This window comes from Suncus etruscus, chromosome 9, assembly GCF_024139225.1.
Source record: "Suncus etruscus isolate mSunEtr1 chromosome 9, mSunEtr1.pri.cur, whole genome shotgun sequence".
Lineage (NCBI taxonomy): Eukaryota > Metazoa > Chordata > Mammalia > Eulipotyphla > Soricidae > Suncus > Suncus etruscus.
Window position 1 is genome coordinate 105763618 of NC_064856.1, and position 7352 is coordinate 105770969.

Sequence of the window (7352 nt, forward strand, 5' to 3'; positions counted from 1 at the left end):
CATCTCCAGAGGCTCAGATCTGACAAGGGACCAACTTTAACCTCTGTCTCACTTTTCTTGAATCTGCTTCTATAAAACTCAAATATATATATATTTAATGATATATAAAATATATAAAATATATTTTATAAATATAAATAAATTTATAAACAAAATGTTTACATATATATATATATATATATATATATATATATATATATATATATATACACACACATACATACTATGGCATCCCTCCTGCCCTGGGTGGCTCTTTCCAGTTCAGATTTTACCAGTTATCACTTTCTTTTTATTTATTTTTAAAAATATGGAACGCTTCACAAATTTGCGTGTCATCCTTGCGCAGGGGCCATGCTAATCCTCTCTATATCGTTCCAATTTTAGTATATGTGCTGCCGAAGCGAGCACCAGCTATCACTTTAATAGGGCTCTGAATAAGGTTGTTGTTACATGTCGCACTGCCACCTATCACTGCAACAACAGTGAAAGAAAAGGTATATATAATATATTTATAAATATAATATACTTATAAATACAAATTTATAAATAAAATAATTTATATATAATTAAAATATGTAATATATTATATTTTTAAATAACATATGTATTATATTGAGTTTTGGGCCACCCAGTGGGGTGATGCTTAGGGATCCTCCTGGCTCAGCACTAGGAAATTGTTCCTGGTGTTGCTTAGGGATGCTAGAAACTGAATCTGGGTTGGCGATGTGCAAGACATACTTTTTGTTTGGTTTTTGGGCCACACTTAGTGGCTGTTAGGGGTTACTCCTAGATCTGCACTCAGAAAGTACCCTTGGTGGTGTTTGGGGAGCCATAGGATGTGACAGGATCAAATTCAGGTTGGCTACATGAAAGGCAAATACCCTACACCTGCTGTACTATCTCTCTCCAGCTCCTTTTTATTTCTCCTAACTAACTTTATTCAGTACCATACTCTCCAAATTCATCCATATAGGAGAAAATGGTATGATTTGATTTTTCTTACAGTCAAATAAAATCCCATTGTGTAGGTGTACCACATTTTTGTTATCCACTCATCTGTTTTTGGACACTTGGGTTGTTTCCAGATTTGGGCTATTGTGAATAGTGCTGCAAGGAACATAGGGGCACCTTACTTCTGAAAGTGCTCAGGGGACCCTATGCCATGCTAGGAATCTAACTGGGCTTGACAGCATGAAGGGCAAGTGCCTTAGCTCCCATTATCATCTCTCTGCCTAAAGAGAGATTCCCTCTCTTTTCCTAAGTGTAGGGTTTTTTTTTCAGACAACATCAAGAGGCAGAAAACTTGAAATGCATGCATTGCTGTGAGGAATGGTTTGTCAGGACAGACCACTGTTGACAGAGAAGTTTTTTTTTTTTTTTTTGACAGAGAGGTTTAACTCTTAAAGGAACCAAACAAAGCCACCCAAATATGGGGTGAAGGAACTGGAGTGATAGAGCACCAGGTAAGATGCTTGCCTTCCATGCAGCTGATCTGGGTTTGATCCCTGGAATCCCATATGTTCCCTGAGCCTGCCAAGAGTAATCTCTCTCTCTCTTTCTCTCTCTCCCACTTTCTCTCTCACTCTTTTACACTCACACACACTATAGTACAATAAACTTTAGAGCAGGGGTCCTCAAACTTTTTAAACAGGGGGCCACTTCACTGTCCTTCAGACTGTTGGAGGGCCAGACTATAGTTAAAACAAAAATTATGAACAAATTTCTATGTACACTGCATATATCTTATTTAGAAGTGAAGAAACAAAATGGGAATAAATACAATATGTGGCCCGTGGGCCGTAGTTTGAAGACTCCTGCTTTAGAGCTTGTTATGAGGAGATATTGTTATGGAAAATCATCCATAGCAAGGTCTGTCTGGTGTAGATTTCCAGGAAATGCAGGCTTTGAGAGAAAGTGCAGGCCTTCCTGTCCTGGTTGTGGCTCCTTGGTTGAGCTCTACCCATCCATGTTTCCTTAAGAGTTGGGCTAAAGGGAGAAGAGTCTCTCCTGGGTTCAGACTCCTTCCTTCTGAAGCAGACAGGTAGATAGGAAAGTCACCACCCCTGTCCTCACCCCATGAATTCTTGGGACTCTTTAATAAAACCAGATAATATATATATATATATATATTTTGGTTTTTGGGCCACACCCGGTGATGCTCAGGGGTTACTCCTGGCTATGCGCTCAGAAGTCGCTCCTGGCTTGGGGGACCATATGGGACACCGGGGGATCGAACTGCAGTCCATCCAAGGCTAGCACAGGCAAAGCAGGCACCTTACCTCTAGCGCCACCGCCCGGCCCCGAAACCAGATAATATTTAAAGAAGTTACTCTTTCCTCTCATCCTTAACCCTAAGACTGCCAAACACCTTGTGGATATTGAAACTAAGACCCCAGGAGAGAAGCTCTGATTGGAATAAAAGCCAAGAAAGGAAGATCAAACAAAGATCAGCTGATTCTGACCCTTCCCCTTGGCAATCACACAGGACTCTACCTGGTGCAAAGCCCCAGGTGGGGGACCCGAGTGATAGCACAGTGATGGGACATTTGCCTTGCACATGACCTACCTGGAGCAGACCCGGGTTTGATCCCCTACATCCTATATGGTCTCCCGAGCTTGCCTGCCAGGAGCGATTTCTGAGTGCAGAGCTAGGAGTAACCCCTGAGTACCACCGGGTGTGGCCCCAAAACAACAACAACAACAACAACAAAAACTAAACAAAGCCCTAGGCGGGATAGATTAGGAGAAACCCTATATAAGCTAACTTGGAACAAAGGAGGGACACGTGTTCTTGGGCCCATACATGACACTCGTATGTACATGTCAGCTGCATATCTCCTCCTGAAATGTGGATTTTCCTATTGCCACGCTGGGTTGTGTACCAGGGATCTGTCTTTGGAGAAGCCCATGTTCTCTCTTGAGTTTGTTACTCTCTTCCTTCCTGATGCTCTCCCTCCTCTTCCTCAATACATTTGAATAAATCCTGTTTTTACCTCCCTGCTATCCTCCCCCTGAAATTCTTTTCTGTGAGGGAAGATGAAGGGCTTGAAATTAGTCATCAGAGCAGTCACCCGGGGACTTGCACCGGCAACGCCTATATGTTCATGTCTCAAGTTTGCTTTCACATCACTGGCTGACTAGACACACCTCTAGGGTTGAAAGTGTACCAGAGCAAGCCATCTCTGAAGAGATAAAAGTGAGAGAAATGTGAGCTGCCAAAGTTCTGGGGTCAGTGTGATTATTGTTCACTTGGGAAGAGACCCCAAAACTACAGATAAGAATGGACTGTTGCAGCTGGAGCCCTGGCACATCGGTAGGGCATTTGCCTTGCATGTGGCTGAGTCCCAAATGGTCCCCCAAGCCGGGAGCGATTTCTGAGTGCATAGCCAGGAGTAACCCCAGAGTGTCCCTGGGTGTGGCCCAAAAACCAAAAACCACAGAAATGGAGGTCATGATATGGCTGAATTATCTTTTTCTTTTTCGGGTTTTAGACCATAGTCAGCTTTGCTCAGAGCTTATTCCTGGTTCGGAGCTCTAGGATCCCTCCTAGTGGTAGTTGGGGGGAACTATACATGTATGAGCTTCTGGAAATTGAACTGTGGTCAGCCTTGTGCAACACTATCCCACCTTACCTACTGTAGTTTTATTTTTTTCAGAAAGTAAAATGATTTCTTTTTAACCACAGGGTCATCCTATATGGTCACCCAAGCATATCCAGCAGTGATTTGTGATTCCTGAATATAGAGCCAGAAATAACCACTGAATATTGCTGTGTGTGACCTAAAACCTCCTTCATTTTCCCCCACAAAATGTTAAAATATCATTTTTTGGGGGGTTTTCTGGGTTAACTCTGTAGTGCTCAGGGGTCAGGGGGACCGTATGGGATGTCGGGGATTGAACCTATACCTGTCCTGGCTCTACCACTGTGCTATCACTCTGGCCCTATTTTATTTTTTTTAATTATTTATTTTTTGGCCACACTTGGCGATACTGAGGGCTTATTCCTGGCTCTGCACTCAGGAATCACTCCTGTCAGTCTCAGGGGATCATATGGGATTCTGGGTATAGAATAGTGCAAAACAAGCATTCTCTCCTGCTGTGTTATCTTTCTGGCCCTGAGCTCTTACGTTTTCAGTATATGGTATTTTAACTATAAGAATATTGAGGGGCTGGAGGAATAGTTCACTTGGAGTTCTTGCATGCAGCTGACCTGGGTTCAATCCCCGATATCCCATAAGCTTCCCCATCCCATTCACTGCCAGAAGTAGTTCCTGAGCACAGAGCCAGAAGTTACCCTTAAGCACCGCTGGGTGTAGTCCCTCATCCCCCCCAAAGAAAGATTTTTGGGTTATAGGTTGTGTATTTGGGGAGGGAAGTTTTGTTTTTTTTCCTCTCCCTTCCCTTTTTTGTTACTGCAAGAACTTGGGATTACACACACTCCCTTATGGTATTGTTCACTTTGGTTGCAGTGATGGTCAAAGAACACATTCACTTGGATGTGGAGCCAGAGTCCCTAAGGACAGTGCAGTAGGGACCCCACTGGGCAGGTGGGGTCTCCAACTGCTACTAAGTGTTCACGACAGAACTAACTCTAGGCTCTATGAGTCCTTAGATCTCCTTCATGTTGTGAAACAAAAACTGTGACTGTGGTACTTCCTTTCCCCCATCTCCTATCCCTGGAAACTGTCCTTCTACTTTACAAAAGCCTGGAGAGTTAGAACTTTCTGTAAGGAAAATAATGCACTATGGATTCATTTACTTTCATCTCCCATTTTGTGGGCTCTTTCCTTCTGGTTGACAGGATATCCTTGTATTCTGAGGCTGAGTGAAGCATATATGTAAACAAGTTCTCTTTAGCCTCTCATTCATGGGTGGATAATGGTGAATGGTCAAAGCAAAGAGACAGTTCCTGTGCTTCTTGGCTATTGTAAACAATGCTGCAGTGAAAATGAACATGTCTGCAAACAGCTCTTTGGGATTTAAAGCCAGCGGGCAAGAGGAGAGCTCAAAGCACTGAGCACAAGCTCTGCATCCGGGAGGTGGGGATCAGCCACCATATGGTCCCTGAGCATCAACAGGAGTGATGCACCCTTTTCCCCTCAAGAACAACAGGCAGGGAGTAGCTCCTGAGTGCTGTGAGCCAATTCTGTCGCAAGACGCCAGCGCCTGTAAACAGATCCTTCGTGGAGTTTGGGAAAAAATTCCACGGGGAGAGAGTGGGCACACGGAATGGCGAATGACGGAACAATATTGTAGAAATGAATGAAACCACACAGATTGTATGGGGACTCGCGTCTATAAGGACGGAGACAACTTTATTTTTTGAGCTGGCTGACTTTTAAAGGTTAGAGGCTTGGAAAGCAGGTGCAAATTCTTGACATCAAAGAAACTGGGGAAAGAATGGAGGACTCTGGCTTAAATTAGCATATTAAAGAGCCGATACTGAAGGTGAAAAGGCAGTTTGTTTTGGGTTCGCTTTGTTTAGGGTAAATAGAAGGGAAACAGGTAATTTTCAGGGAAGTATGAAGAGAGAGAAATGTTTTAGAGTTTTGGGGGAAAACTGAAAATTACCTTGTTTTGAGTAAACAGGGGAAAGACTGAAAATTGCTTTACTATGAGCTAAGTTTTAGGAAAAACCTGATCTTGGGGCCAAAGTAGGAAAAATTACAGGGAGCTATTAAGTGGGAGACTTTTGGCGGGATTGTACTGTCCTCCTATGTTAGAAAGAAATTTACTAAGGCCTGATTATTAATGTTGGTTAAAAATAAAGAGATAGTTACAGCCACTTTTGGAATTATGGCCAAACCATCCACGCAAAGGGTCAAGTGATTTTGACTGCTCTAAGCGGGCCTTTTTGGCAAATAATTCCTTTTCAGGAGAGCACTACACTTTTCTGGTGTGTGCCTCTCCTGAGTGGGATGTGGCACCTGAGTATTTATTGCCTGATGTGATCCAAAACCAAAATCAAAACCAAAAAATTTTCCACCCGAGTAAGGAGAAGATCTAATGCAGAGTTTACAACAGGGGGTGATAACTGGACTTTTGGGTCTGGGTAGTTCATGGCTATGGAGGGCTTCCCCATGCGGTAGCTCGCAGGGCTGGTTTCAACGTGCTAGATGTCAGGCTTCCCTCTCTAAAAGGATTCATTCCTTCATCGCCGAAGTTAGGGAGTTAGAAATAAAGCTGCAGAAACATCCAGAGGAGGATCAGTGCTCTACAAAAACATCTGGCAAGCATAGGTGGACCTCTACTGGCTTCTATTTACATAAACAGATCAAGATCAGTCTTTTGGCGACTACGTAAATAGAAAGTACGGTGTGAATTACAAATACCTATATGTTTTTTGCTGGCTTTGCTCTTTTCAAAAGCGGTGGAAAAAGAAAATATAATAATTTTCTCTCCCTGTGCCTCTCTTCCCCTCTTTTCCTTTCTCCCTCTGTCTTCTCTCTCTCATGCAAAAAAGAAAATATAATAATTTATTTATTTATTTATTTTGACAACACTGGCAATCATTTTATTTAATAACAATGTGTTTTGATTATTTCTTTCTTCATCTGATGCTACACCACTCATGATTTATTATATATTATAGCACTGCTCTTTAGAACATTCCATTCTCTGCCTGATTTTATGCAAAGCTGAATGGAAACTGGAAACTATTAAAATTTCAAAGTGATTTTAGAGTGAATTATAATCATAGAACCCAAACATTTATAATATATAACAATATGCTAGAACATACATAATAAATACAGCATATAAACATATAAATATAATATAATAAACTACAATTTAATTTTATATAAATATATAATATATTGATAATTATAAATTCTAATGAAATATATAATGTATATAAATATATATTTATATAATATAGATTATACAAATCTATATTATATATTTATATAGAATTACATTGTATATTATATATTATAACAATTTAATTTATAACATAAGTAAAATAACCGTGCGTGGCAGAGAACGACGGAAGAAAGAAAAGTCAAGCTGCAGAAGGAAGATTCAGAGCAAGACCAACTATTCACAACCCGCCGCCCTCTCGCAGTGCATCTCGGGAACCCTCGCAGTGCATGCCGGGCCTTGTAGTTCCGCCGGCGCCGCTTTGGACCTGCGCGCGCGCGCGCGCTCCTTCCATTTCCGGAGCTTGTTCGGTCGACCACGGGGCGGGGAGGGGGGGGGGGGGAGACGCTCCCGGAAGTCGCCCGGCTTCGACTTTCCAAAGCTTCCTTTCCGGTGCGCCCAAGTCCCGCAGACTGACAGCGCTCTGAACCAATAGACGGCGCGATCGGCGCGTTCTCCTCTCTGATTGGCCGAGAGCGCCGGCGAAGCCT

At 42.4% G+C, this 7352-nt stretch overlaps 1 non-coding gene across 1 annotated transcript; it reads right to left on the reverse strand.

Moving 5' to 3' along the window:
• Positions 1 to 301: 301 nt before the first annotated feature.
• LOC126019670 (U6 spliceosomal RNA) lies at positions 302 to 408 on the reverse strand. Its single transcript, XR_007499300.1, has one exon. It is a non-coding gene; the product is annotated as a U6 spliceosomal RNA (small nuclear RNA).
• Between the last annotated feature and the right edge of the window lie 6944 nt (positions 409 to 7352).